The following is a 13,103-nucleotide window of genomic DNA, read 5'->3' as shown; positions in this document are numbered from 1 at the left end:
CCCATATACGAAAAACGTATGTTGTATTCATCGTGTTTATAAAGCTCAAAAAAGAAGATACACGAATCTGAAAAATTATTTATTAGCTGATATAAAATGACATTTGGTAAACCTAGCTGATAAGCAAGCTAAAGTATATAAAACAACATAAAAATGCATTTTGAGTAATGTTATATATATATATATATATATATATATATATATATATACACACGAATCTGAAAAATTATTAATTAGCTGATATAAAATGACATTTGGTAAACCTAGCTGATAAGCAAGCTAAAGTATATAAAACAACATAAAATGCATTTTGAGTAATGTTTTTCATATATATATATATATATATATATATATATATATATATATATATATAGGGAAACGGGAATATACATTACAACTTCACCTAAGCTTAGGTACTAAACCTCTTGAAAATACATTGTTTTACTATATAAAGATTACGGTTAATGGATTCACGATTAATACTTCAAGATGTAAATTCAAGATCGACACAATTGGGTTTAGGGTTTAGGGTTTAGGGTCTAGGTTTAGGGTTTAGGGATTAAGTTTAGGGTTTAGGGTTTAGGGTTTAGGGTTTAGGTTTAGGGTTTAGGTTTTAAGGTTTAGGTTTAGGGTTTAGGTTTAGGTTTTAGTAATGTTCACTTCGGTGAAGTAATAAACGATAATGGAGGAAAGAAAACAAAGATGGTAAAACAATAATGAAAGAAAGAAATGTTATGGAGGATGATATATTTACCAAGTAAAACTAAACCGGGTATATTTAGCAAGTTAAAACGACATATTTTAGAGGTTTAGTACCTAAGCTTAGGTGAGGTTGTAATGTATATTCTCTATCCCCATATATATATATATATATATATATATATATATATATATATATATATATATATATATATATATATAGAGAGAGAGAGAGAGAGAGAGAGAGAGTTAGGTTCATATACAAACTTTAAATATTGTGTGAATGTATGGCCAATTCTACATCAATCATTTAATTTTGGAAACTTAATAATATGACAACTATTAAATCCTATAATTTTGGAAAGTTAATAATTATCATTAAATTTGAATTTCAATATATTAGGCATGTGTATACCATTATCATCCACCTAATTTGAGTTCCACAGATACACCCAACCATACGACCAAGTATTGTTAACAAAGATGAAAACATACTATGTTCACAAGTGAGCTTCATAACTTTCATTCGTAAAGAATTCATGTCTTATAAATCATATTTTTCCAATATAGTCAAATTCTTGTAGAACAAGCATTTTATGGTATCAATTAGGGCAAGTTTTTTTAAATGATTTTAACATGTTATTCTTACAAATTGATAAATTGAAGCCTCGAACTTAATCGCCGACCTATCGTTTGTAATTCTCGTTGATGGTCTTCTTGATTACTAAGAAAATCGTTATATTATATTATTTTTCCAGAATATTAGTTAGCTAAGTGTATATAATTTCTTATTCTTTAAGAATATTATATATGAACTTGTAATTTTTGAAATATTCTTCAAGAAGGAGGATGATAAGAATTGAAATAGAATTATATTCCTGAAACGTTCAAAACAATATCCAACAAAATCTTATTCTTCAAGAATTAAAATGGTAAGAATGAAAATTGATTTATATTCTTGGTAATGTTCAAAGCAATCTCCAATAAAAAAATTCTCTAAGAATTATTATGATTAAAATGGAAATTGAATGCTCAAATGTATAAAAAAAAATTAATTTGTATTTTTAAGATTTGATTATTATTAATTAATTTGGTTTTTTCCCAAGATACATGTATTTCTTATTTCTCTCTCTTAATAAAATGCATTTATAAGTAATTAAGTGGTGTTATATAGTAAATGATAGTCTATCTTAATAACATGTACCCTATGATCACATCCTTTCACTTTTTTCAATCTAATGGTTAGAACTTAGTCACATATCCACACAATATTTGTGATTCACATTTAATCCTAACCCTATATATATATATATATATATATATATATATATATATATATATATATATATATATAAGGTTGTAGAACTCGCCACTCGGTACCTGCTCGGCCAACTGGGGAGTAGCGAGTACTCGGGAGTACTCGAGGAATACTCGGTGTCACACCCCAAAACCACGAACGGCGGAAACGTTCAGGGGTGGAGGACGTCATGTACAGTATCACAACAGTGTAATATAATAAACAAGCAACAACATCATCCATTGCATTATAAGTAAAGTTTTATACATGTGTGTTCTTTCGTTGTAATAAGACACCAAAAATATACAATCAAAATAAAAGATGAGACTGGTCTGCTCCATCTTCTCAAAACCTGGCCTCCGTACCTGTCTACTGATGACCTGAGAATACAAGTTATTTTGAAAGCGAGTATCAGCTTTAAAGATGGTGAGTTCATAAGTATATAAGTGTCATTGCCTTGTTTTGGAAAATCTGTTATGAAGGCCATGCAAATCGTTAAATGAAAATGTTGAGGTAAGTATGAAATCCCTAGAAAAACCCTTGTTTTCTATAAGTATGAAATGTAGTCTTCTACCAAGACCCTAATGTTCAGTACGTATGAAGTGTAGTCTTCTACCAAGACCCGAATGTTTTGTAAATATGAAATGTAGTCTTCTACCAAGACCCGAATGTTCTGTATGTATGAAGTGTAGTCTTCTACCAAGACCCGAATGTTCTGTATGTAAAATGATAGTTTTTCCTTTGTGTTGACTAGTACTAAAGTGCTTAGTCTAACTCATCGTTTATGTGAATGTGTCACAAAATAAAGTAAACAGGAAAAATGTAATATTGTAAGTGTTGTCACTGGGTACTAGGACCAACACAACATCGCATTAAGCGAAATGTATAACCTAATGAACATCCGAAGATTGTCCAATTGTCCTCTGTAGCAGCAGCAGGTGGGTGGAAGGGTTAGTCCCAAATCGATTTCCTAATATAAGTAGTAACCTTAGACCTCCGTAGATGGTCATCGACCACTAGTGCTAAACAGTGGGGTTCGGAATGGTAAGTCCCGTCTAGTATCCCATTGAACCGGGATAGGAAAGACAATTTACACAGTAAGTACTACTAAATCATCCTCATAGTCCTAAGTACAAGTATCCAGGTAAGTGAATACAGGATAATGCACCTATGTAAAAGTGTTCCTGTATGGTATTCATGTATGTGTGTCCATGTAACAGGTAAGTATATGTAAACATATTCATGTATCAAGTAAACATCTGTAAGTACTCATGTATCAGGTAATGTACTAGTATAGACTCATGAATGAACTGACTCTTGTGTGACTCCTTGTAATAGAAGTAATGTTTGATATCTTCCCATTATCCATATGATAATCTACTATAATATAACTAGTTGATCATGTAAGTTTACACACTCTTACTACTCAAGGGTGTGAGAAACTAAAATGCAAGGTGCAAACTATAACATCAATACATATATAAGAATATAAGTGTATATGCATAGTTTAGTTCAAGAATGTAAAAATGGTTTTGTAAGACATCTGATGGGTTTTGAACAATAATTAACAATGACTTGATGTCATTTGAATAAACATTTCAAAGGTAAAACATTTGGTAACAATGTGCTTTTAAGATGTAAAACCATTTCATGCATCACATTTTGTAGCATGTGAAATCTGTTAACTGACAAACACAGTTATAAAATGCATATCAATGATTTAATAACATGTTTGTTTCTACTTGTATCCCCCCCCCCCCATTAAAGCATTTAAAATCATTTAAAACATTGATTAGGGGTATGAACTCACCTGTAGTTGGTGATTGGAATGATCTGAACGGTATAGGACGGCTAGGTGTCAAGCGAGGACTTGTGCACACACTACGATCCTAATGAACATATAATCACACATATATGCACTCAATTAGACTCAAAAGACTAATTGATAATGTTTAAGACATCCTAGACATAGATAACACTTTATGTAAGTGTTTTAAGTCGTAAGGATTTCATCTAAGCTATTGTGGGACAGGGTACTTGAGTTTAGGGTTTCCAAAGGACCCTACATGAGAGTTTACTCTCCATAAACCATCACACATGGAGTTTACGGTTGTAAACTCTTGAGTTTGCGGCCGTAAACTCCCAAACATGTGTGTTTGGTGTGTTTTGAAGTCCCAAATGCTTTCTAGAATTATCCTAACTTAGTGGCTAAGTCCTTGGAAGGGTTTAAGGTCTAGAAGTACTCCAAATAGGAGTTTACGGCCTCAAAGCCATTTCCCCTTGGAGTTTACGGCCGTAAACTCCCTTGGGGTGTGGTTTTTGTTGTTTTCAAGCTTCTTGCTTTTGAAGGACATGTTCTAGATAATTGTTTAAGGCAAATGAGGACCCTAGGCACACTTTGGTGCCATTTCTTTGAGTTTACGGCCCAAGAACATTCTCTTGGCCGTAAACTCACTTTGATAAGTGATTTTTGGTGAGTTTTGGTCCCTCATTTTAATTGGAACAATTTCTTGTAAAGGTCTAGGGCTTTAGGGGTCATGAAAACACCCTTTATGTCCATTTATATGGAGTTTACGGCCTAAGAGAGTTCTGGGCCGTAAACTCACTTTCATTTGTGTCATTTGATGTGTTTAAGACCTTAAACTACTTGGGAAAATAGCCTAGATGCAAGCCTTAAAGTCCTAGTGTCCTCAAAACACCTTTTAGTGTTAGGAAATGGAGTTTACGGCCTAAGAGAGTTCTGGGCCGTAAACTCCCAATCTTGGGTGGATTTGGGTGTGTTTTCTTGTTCCTAACATGCATACATAATGGTCTAAGGCTTTATCAAAGCACCAGTGTCGGTTTTGGCTTCGTTTCGGGAGTTTACCGCCCAAGAACACCTTGGGGAGTAAACTCCTGGATCTAATGATTTAGTCATCTAAATCATGTTATAAGCATCTAATATGTATTCTAACACTACTAGAAAGAGTTACTCACAATCTGGGATAAAAACCCGAAGATCCGTCAGAGAGAAAATGGTTTTTCTCTAGTTGGAATTGTGAATAATGAATTAATTTAATTCAGAAAACTATTTATAGTCCTGAAATATTTTGACAAAAAATATTTTTATTCTCGAACTTGGACTGTAACATTATGAAACTTGAAATGTTCAAATTTCACAAACCTAGGAGCATCTACTCTCCTGATATCTCCTAAAGTGTAAACCCTAATGTACACAAACTTGCTCGGAAAAGTCTGAAAATCACTGAAATTGGACTGACTTCTATTGAATAGATATTGTTCGTACAAATGGAAATTTCGAGTTGTCACACTCGGATTCGGTAATTTGTGTAGAAATATTTTTTGGAAAATTATATATGCAAAAATCATAAGTTAAAATCATAATTTGATTGAAATATATAACCAAAAATAGATACATGTGAATACATAAAAACTAAAATACACACAATTGTCTCACTATGTGACTAATTACTGAAAATTTAAGATATATATGTAGTAATAATCACATGTGTGTGTCAAATAATAAATCACTAAGTACATTATACATATTAATCTTGAAATTCTTTATTTTTTCTCATTTTATGACAATTTTGACCCTTTGACCGAGTTTGACCGAGTTGGCCGAGTTTGACCGAGTAGGCCCGAGTAAGACCAAGTAGGCCCGAGTTTGACCGATTTTTGACCGAGTTTGACCGATTTTTGACCGAGTTTGACTGAATCCGAGTTTTTTGGCCGAGTTCACATTACTCGCCTCGGTGGAGGACCGATTCCGAGTAATCGGCCGAGTACTCGGCCGAGTAGGCCGAGTTTTGCAACACTGTATATATATATATATATATATATATATATATATATATATATATATATATATATAGCCGTTTACCCGCGCAAAGCGGCGGGCAACAAATAGTTTGTTTCGACAATTAATTTTTTTCGATGGAGAATGATTATTTTCAATTCAATCATTAGTTTTTTTTGGAAACATGTCATATTAAAAATAAAGAAAATTCATGAAATGACCAAATTATAGGGTGTTGAGTATTTATTTGGATGAAAAAAGATCTTGTCAAAACATTGGAAGAGAAGATTTATAGGAGTTTGTTTAAATTTTAATATTATTTTATTAGTGATTAGTTGTACAATTAGCTTAATGATTTGGACGTCTTACAAAAATATTATTATTTTATTCAATCTATTTTTAGAAATAATAAGATTTCTTTTATAAGATAGTAAAGATATATATATATAGGCTTAGGTTATTGTATTTAAAGTAAGTATTGTGCTATTGTATGCATAAATATGGGTCAATCATTTTATTTATTTTAAAAATGTGATTAATACATATTATTGAATTAAAAATAATCGAAAAATACCGTCTAATTTAACTAGAAGGGTATTTTAGTCAATTAATATAGATTTAATAAAGGAAATTTGCATATTTTAAGGGATCATTGATTCTATTAATTTAAAAATCCGATTTTACAAATTATAAGATTTTTAATTCGGACATTCTGACAGAATATGTTTGAGTATGTTCAAAAATAAAAATATTCTAGAACCATAAAAAAATAAAAATATTCTTCAACATGTTTCTTGTAGAATAACAAATTCTCGAACCAGCAATTAAAGAATTAAAACAAAAATTATATTAATTCTTATAGAATACATGTAACAATTGCTTAGAATTACATTTATTGTTAAAGAATAAAACTAAAAAACTTTCAGTTCGGGGAAAAAAACATCAAAATCTAACAAATACACTAATTTATTCTAAAAGAATAATGTTGCTAAGAGGCGCCGTTCAAATTTCGTGGTCCGTTCTTCAAGCATCGGATTCTGTGGAAACAAATCCAATGAATAAATTAGTGATAAAATATTCATATTCCATTCCAGCATAACTGGAATTCGTGATTCCATTCTGATAGAATTGGATTTAATTTACCAATAATTATATTAATTCGGGGCTAACTAACAGAATATGTTCATGATTATCATAAAAAAACATTCTTTTCTGATAGAATACTATAAACAAAGAAACACCATTCGGTTGAAGCATTTTAGCAAGCGTTTGGTGTGCATCAAAACAACTTACAATTTCCTGTAAAAATTAGACAATCAGAACAAATTCTCAATAAACCTAAACACATCGAGTCTATCAGAAAACCATTATACCTTACATTCGTTTCTATCAGATTATCGTTAATCTATGCCTTGGAACTTGTAAATGTAAGCAAATTTGCACAGGTTTCGTTCAATGTCATCATTCAAGATTGTATTTTTGAATCATCCAACAGAAGATTCCTAATTTTGTATATTTTTATTGGGGATTTTGTAACACCCTGTTTATTTATTAATTAAATAAATAAATTGATGAACGAATGGAAGCCCTAAAATAAATAATTATATACCAAATGATGGTCTCGTAGAGCTAATTGTCACACTTTGAGATATTAGGGGTTAAAAGTGTAAAATCCGGACTTAATTTGTAAGTAATAATGAAGGCAGGGACTAAATGCTAACTTCTAGGACTTAAATTGAAGAGATTTTGGAGGCTTAGGGGCTAAATGGTAATATATGGATTTCTGTTGAAAAGAAATTGTAGAGGAGGGGCTGCATAGTAATTATCAGGATTTGATTTGTAAGGGTTTTCTGAAGGAGGGGTTAGAAATGTAAAATATGGATCTATTTCGAATTAAATTGGAGCTGGAGGGACCATTTTGGTCATTATGGCAAAATAGTATGAGGAGCCGGTATATAAGGGTTATGAAACCCTAACCCTAGCCTCATTTGTTCAGTCGCACCACCCTTATGTCTCCCATCTTCCAGCCGCCACCCTCACCTTTTCACCCCTCGTCCCAGTCATCGCTTCCGTGAGACCTTGGTGAACCATCGGCGATCCTTGCAACTCTGATTATGGGCATGAAAGTCGATACCAAGGCTATTGTTTCGTTGTTCCTTCTTCAGAGACGCCCGTCGCCCTCCTTCATCATTCTCTTCCTCCCGTTTTTTCTCCGATCGCCGCTATTTGGAGTCTGTCGCCGCTGTCGTTCCTATTTGTTCTCCGCATCAGCTAGCTCGTGCTGTCACCACCGCCATTGCTCCTTGCGGCCGTCTCACTTTCTTGAAAAACATCTCCGGTCATCGTCACTGTTAGGAAGGTGGCTGTAGGGATGTGTTGTAATGTTCTCAAGGATTTCGATGTGGATTCGCATGCTTATGGGCTCTGTCGAGTGAAGCTGTGAAGAACTACCATGGCAGTCGGCCATGGTGGCTGTTGTCGTCAAATCGCCATTAGCTGCTGCCATTTTTCGTTTCTGCCATCGCAAGCCACCGCTTGCCGCCACAATATTTCCTGTGGGGTGTGTTTTTCATGTTCAACTTGGTTTATGTGGGTTTATTTGGCCGGAAAAGCCACCTTCACCACCGTGTACGACTGATGTGTGTAAACTCACTTAGTTTTAAACCTACTTTTAATTATCAAATAACACACAAAAGGCAGTGAACCTATCAATTGTGGTATAGCTAAATAAGCAGGTATCGAACACAGGGAACGGCAAATTAAACTAAAAACTAATTTAATCTAAGTTAATTAAGAAGTCGGGGTTTTCTCTAGTTTTACAAGACTAGAAACTTACTAACTATTACTAATTTAAGACTAGAAAATAACGACCTAACTAGATTCAATAATTGGAAAGGAACTTCTGTTTAGTTCAACTCGGTTAACTCTATGGTTGATTTCAAGGTAATGGTGCAATGGATTAATACTTTCGTTGGTTACCGATTCAAGTGATTAGATTCGTGTTCACTACCCTAATCCTTAGCAAATAAACTAACTTAAACAGTGGCCAATTGTCTAATTTAATTATATTCACTAGATTAATTATTCGGATTAAGTTAGACTTGCAATAGTTAACTAATTTATTCTATTAATTAACTCCTTGTTTGATGGTCATCTTACAAGCTTGCACATGAATTTACTCAATTTTCTTATTAATTCTAGTTTCATATTCATTAATCCTAGACATATAGCATAGTGATCACATAGCATATGAGGTCAATAATCAATAGATGTTCATGCTAATTAATTACCTTCCTATTAACAGAAAATCAATTATCATTCACCCACAAGGTTCTTTAGCAAGCTAAAATAACAAAAATTCATCAACTTGGAATTAATCCTACCAATCAATCAAACCATATTGTCAACTTTGTATCCCCAAACAGAAGTCTAAAGGTTTTAGCTCATAATTAAAGTAAATAACAGCAAACAAACAAAGTCAAGTTGCTTAATCATGATGACAAAACAAAAAAATAAGTGGAATGATGAAATTTTGCCTTAATTACTCTCCGGAATTGAATTCTAGCTTCCTTCCGTCGTCTTCTAGGGTTTTTCTGGCTTCTTAATCGTAGCAAAGCACTTCTGAATCGTCCCCGAACTCCTCCCTATCGATCTGTGGAATTATCTTTAAATATCCGAATCGACTTGTCGAGTCCCTCTCACATTCCCCCTATTGCGATAACTCTCTGGGATCCCGAGTCATTATCTTCTTGATCCTTCGATTGGACTCGCCGAGTAGACGATATGACTCGTCGAGTAGGTGCATTTTTTAGTGTTTTCCTTCTTTATTCCATTCTCGATCTTCTAACTGTTTCTCCCGCTTCCTTTCGCTTCTGAGCTTCATCTTTGGACTGAAAAACATAATTTAACACTTTTAAGTACCTTTTGTCCATAATATGCAATAATTTAGCTAATAAATGAGTAAAAATGTATACTTAATATGAACTAATTATGCACATATCAAAATACCCCACACTTGTCTTTTGCTTGCCCCCAAGCAAAACTGAATTTTAAACATATTAGAATCATATATAACAACACCAATCTAACCCAGCCATTATGCCAAGACCGCAACGCATGCATTTGTGTCTAAATTTTTTCCTAAAGACCTCCCATACTCTAAATACTCACAATCCTCATAAACATTTGCCCACTCATCCCGAACTATGCTCATTTTATGCAACCCTCCGAATCCATCCGCAAAAAACCTCTTACCCTCAAGGTGTTTTTAATTGAGCAACCCGAGCATACATAATCTAAAATTACAAGTTTTTGATACCAATATGGAGCTATTTTGAATTCATCTCTTCTTTGATATTTGCTTTGATCTCTTTGAATTCACCACCTTTATTGTTTGATTTTCGGGTGTCTTCGATTTTTTTGGATTTCTTGGAATTTTGATCTTTTGATCTTCACTTTAATTGCTCCAAAATTCATACAATTCCTTTCGTAATTCTTTTTTTTTTACATGTATTCCTCACTTTTTTTTCACTCAAATCCCTACATGCTTAAGCAGGAGCGCTCAATCTCAACATTTATTGGCTAATGATAACAATCTTCCTGGATACATTTCAGGTTTAGGCTGCTAAACATATTGCATCCCTCCGGCTGAGCAAGATTGTGTTTTTGTCTCGTGATTTCACTAGAATAAGGAAGCCACAAATGCACTAGAACGTATATAGGCTCAACTAAACATTTGGGTTATCATGCAATTATCAACACAACTCTAACATGGAGTCCTAATTACTTTTACCAAAATTTTCTAATTTAGATCCTAAGTAATTCTTTTTGGTATGCAAAATTTTAAAATTAGCCTAAATTACGACTCTAAATTTTCTAATATGTAACCTACCCCCTACCCCACACTTATTTGATGCAATGCCCTCATTGCATATTATAAAAACATAAAAAGAAACTAAAGAGGGAATTGGAACAAACTCTTCTGGGATAGCAGTGGATAGGTTGATCACTTTCATTCTAGCTCCAACTTCAATTGACTTTAGACATAGTAACCATGCCTTGGGTGTCTCATCTCGTGTGGGTCACTCCAAATACGCGGATAACAGTGTAAGATCTTCAGGAATAAATATGGAAAGAATATATAGTCAAGTGGTACTCTAATTAGCATCAAATCAGCAGCCCCTTCGACATGAAAACAAACGACTCGTCGAGTATATAACAGACTCGTCGAGTTACTTCGGGAAATCTTCAAATGGTTGAGAATTAAGGGCGACTCGTCGAGTCAGTTTAGTGCACTCGACGAGTTGGTCACTGAATGAAAATAATATAATTGTGCATCTGATCCAGCTTCCAATAAACTCTCTATACTTTCTATCCACTTCTAGACTCCCTTGCCAACATCTCTAAGGACCGGACTCAATACTTTAACTCTAACGCTCCTCCTTTCTTGACTCTCTTTCGCACTTTGATTCTATAACTCTAAACCCTTTTTGAAGCTAGCACTCCTAATTCAATTCTGAAAAATTGTCAAAGCATCAAACATCAATTAAACATCAAAAACAAGTTTTAAAACAAACCAAATAAATAAACAAACACAAAATTAAAAATTGTTCAACAAAAATGCATAAAAATCAATCCTCCTCATCATCATCATCATGCCCTACTCCACTTCCTCCAACCCCACTTCTTCTTGCATTTATCACCTCTTCCCACGTTGGAATGTATGGAAAGTTACCACCATCTATATGTGGAATGTTGAAGTGGTCAAAAAGTCGAATGTGAGACTGGTTGCTAAAATTCAAACCCCTCGCCATTTGATCTTGGAGTCGCCTCATCTCCACGTTGTACCAATCCATTGGTACATCTTCATTCTCAACCGGAATCACCGACGGCTCCTCCTCCACTTCCTGCTCTCTCCTCGATCTAACCCGTCTTCCCGGCGCCTCGGGACCAACCACCGGGTCCTCATTTGGAATGGCATAATGGCCACCACCATAGCCTTCAATGATTCTCGCCCTACGGAAAAGAATAGGATTGAACGGAGGTGTAGGGATCATCGTCATGAAATTCCATGCCCCGCGGTTCATCAACCCAAATGAGTTAGCCAACCGGGTGACAAACATCCCACCATTTATTCTTGAAGTCTTGCGATCCTTGACCGCACCCTCAGAAAGGTATGAAGCAAGACACCAAGGAATGTTGCAAAAAATGTCGGGTGTAATGATGCTCCATAGGAAAAAGACATCAAGGTTGGAAACCTTGTCATCATCCTTTCGTTGGTTGATGGTGGATGAAATGAGGCGGTGAATGAGGCGATGTGTTGGGGATCGAATACTCCCTTCTTGCGCCGACTTTGGAATATAAACTTTATTACCAATGGTATTCCACCAGCCCGCACTTGTAACTCCTTCGGGAAATGCCATATGTGCTTGTGCCAAAAAGGCCCGAAAGATGGGTGTTGAGACCAAGGGCTGGTCATAAACTCCCAATCGGCATGCAAGATCTACCACTGAGCATTGATGAAATTCTCCCCCAAGGCAGAAACTGAAGCTTGTTGGGTGAAAGACATCCACTCCCCCGGTGAAAGACACCGTGGAAAAGAACTCTAAACACAGCTCCAAATAAACCGGTTCTTGAATACGAAATACCCGGCTCCACCCGTCACACACCATGGTTTCGCCATCATGGTGAAACTCCTTCAAAAGATAAGGAGCTAACTCCTCCTCATAGCGAACACTCTGCAACCATTCCCAATCGATGCGGTTGGGCACATAGACCTCCTTCTTCTTAATATCAGCCAGTTTCTTCTTCCATTTCCGCAATGTCGAAGCGGACTCAATTTGTGGGAAGTTTAGCCACGGAAAATCCCCTTGGTGGCCACTGGAAGTTTGCCCCCTCCTGAACATGATTTCTGCAAAACAAAGATCCAAAACCCAGAAAACACAGAATATAATTAAAACAATTTCGCATATGAATCCCGACTCGACTCGTCGAGTCCAGGCATGACTCGGCGAGTCGCGCAAACTGCACGAGTCAGTCGACGGGTCGATGCAAATTAGGCCATGAAACCTGGAAATTTCGTCAAGGGTTTTGTACAGGGACTTTCTAATAAGGTAATAAGGCCAAAATAAATGTTCAAAACAACAAAAATCATGAAAAATCAAAACCCTAAAAATTCATTACTTTTCAAAAACGTGTTTTTCATGCAATTGCTGGTATGGATGGCCTTATAATCACGTTTTTAACAGAAATCAAGAAGAAAGTTGTTACCTTTTGAGTTTGAACTTGAGAAATTTGAAGAAAAATTGA

The sequence above is a fragment of the Lactuca serriola genome, chromosome 7, assembly GCF_051521515.1.
Source record: "Lactuca serriola cultivar US96UC23 chromosome 7, Lser_US96UC23_V15, whole genome shotgun sequence".
Classification (NCBI taxonomy): domain Eukaryota; kingdom Viridiplantae; phylum Streptophyta; class Magnoliopsida; order Asterales; family Asteraceae; genus Lactuca; species Lactuca serriola.
This window is presented reverse-complemented; position numbering follows the sequence as displayed.